General features: G+C 33.0%; 1 pseudogene; it reads right to left on the bottom strand.

Annotated features, from left to right (window-relative positions):
- Window positions 1-525: 525 nt before the first annotated feature.
- On the bottom strand, window positions 526-1,130 carry LOC126968433 (cytochrome c-like; annotated as a pseudogene).
- Window positions 1,131-2,181: the final 1,051 nt, after the last annotated feature.

Below are 2,181 nucleotides of genomic sequence, written 5' to 3'. Positions count from 1 at the left end.
GAGCTGTGAGAGTTCAGTTTTAATAATAATAATGAAATTTATTGGCTTGAAGTAAATTTAAATAAACAAAATCAACTTATTATAAACGTACATTAAGACCAAAGGGGAGTAGGCTCAGCTTATGCTGCTCGAAATAATAATAAAATAATTCAATAAATAATAAAATAAAATATATCGGCGCAAATACTACAACACACTTTTCTTTAGAACCAATGAGTCAATGAGTGATCTTCAGCATGATAGCAATTGTGATGGCAATAGTAATGACGTCTCACCTCTTAAAAACAATACAGAGGTTCTTTCCTCGTCATATAAATTTATAAAAATAATAGTTTTCATGCAGCGCTAGTTTTCAGCCATTCCCATCTCCTTAAGGTGTTTGTTATATGAGATAGAGCAGAGTATCAGCAGTAGAATATGAGCAAATCAGTGCATTCACCATTATTTAATATAAGAAAACAACTTTATAAATTAATTACAACTTTTTATAAGCATGACAACGTAATAACATTCACACACACAGTGGTTTTGCATTATTTATTTGATATTCATATTAAATACCAATTGTATTTTGTCATTTAAGTGGATGAATAATAAATACATTAAAATAAGAGATGATACTGATTGGGCTAAGAAATAAGAAGTTGGTTCCAGTAACGACTGGAATATGCTTCTTATAATAATTTCCTAAACTTGTCGAAGTTACTTAGTAGCTTCTTTGAGGTACGCAATTAGATCTGCACGTTCATTTGCCTTCTTCAAGCCAGCAAACACCATCTTGGTTCCTGGTATTTATTTCTTAGGGTTCTCCAAGTATTCGAAGAGGGTGTCCTCGTTCCAAGTGATACCTTTTGCCTTGTTAGCATCTGAGTATGAAAACCCGGCCGCTTGACCAATCTTGCGTCCAATGAATCCATGCAGATTGGGTTCTACTTTGTGTTTACCACCAGCTTCAACTGTATGGCATTGTGCACATCTCTGTACAAAGATTTTCTTTCCGTTTTCAGCATTACCAGCAGGTACACCCATTGTTTTACTTTTTGATTTTCAAAATCAATAAAAGTTTAAAACTGCACGATTTTATATCAAACGACGGACACAACTATATAACAGCCTGGTTGAAATTACAATGATTATCAAAACATGTATTATATTGGCTCAAATAACTAAAAGCAAACATTATATTATCTGGTCTTGTGGCTACAGCGAGGTACATTAGAGATCCAATTAACATTTGGGATGGTATATTCTCCATCTCTGTGAGTCCATTACCCTTCTCCAGTTTCAGACCAGTCTCCATGGGCGTTGACACTGGCTTACTTACATTCAGCCATGTTGAACTTATTTATTAAATTTTCAATATAATTCTCCTGTGACAATGTTATTTCTCCCCCTACATGGGTGAATTGTATGCCCAGGCAATGATGGAGTGAACCCATATCTCGTAACTCAAAAACTTTTTGCAGTTTTGTTTTGACTTCTCGTAACAACATTTCTGATTTATATGCTAGTATTAAGTCATCCACATAAATGTTTGCAAACAGCTTTTCTCCTCCTTTTTCTAATATATACAAGCAAGGATCCGCTGAAGAATTCTTAAATCTGATTTCCAACACTTTCTCATATATCTTAAGAACCATTGTCTTCCTGCTTGTTTCTAACCATATACGGCTTTGTTTAGTTGACATATCCCATTATTTTTATATCTATTTATATCTAAAAGCATTTCTTTTGCTTTTTTAATCAACTCTATGTCTTTTCCATGTGTAATTATGTATATTAAATATTTATCCAGATTTTTCGGCTTCTTCATATAAATTTGTTCATTTAAATCGCCGTTTAAAAATGCAGTACACACGTCTAGTTGGGATAACTTAAATTGATTTTCAATTGCATGTGCAATAAGTATTCTAAGAGTACTCATTTTTGCAACAGGTGCAAATGTTTCAGTGTAATCAATTCCTTCTTTCTGATTAAACCCACGCGCCACAAGTCGTGCTTTTCGTCTATCTATTTCTCCCATTGCATTATATTTATATTTTAAAATCATTTTACTATCAATCAAATTTTTGCTTTCGTTCGTGTGTACAATTTTCATAGTATTATTTTTAAGATGAGATTCAATCTCGCTTATTTTTGCATCTTCCCATTCATCCATGTTCTCGTCTATTTCACAGAGGA

The sequence above is a fragment of the Leptidea sinapis genome, chromosome 15 (genome assembly GCF_905404315.1).
Source record: "Leptidea sinapis chromosome 15, ilLepSina1.1, whole genome shotgun sequence".
NCBI classification, from domain to species: domain Eukaryota; kingdom Metazoa; phylum Arthropoda; class Insecta; order Lepidoptera; family Pieridae; genus Leptidea; species Leptidea sinapis.
The sequence above is the reverse complement of the archived record's forward strand: the minus strand, read 5'-3'. Positions and strand labels throughout refer to the sequence as shown.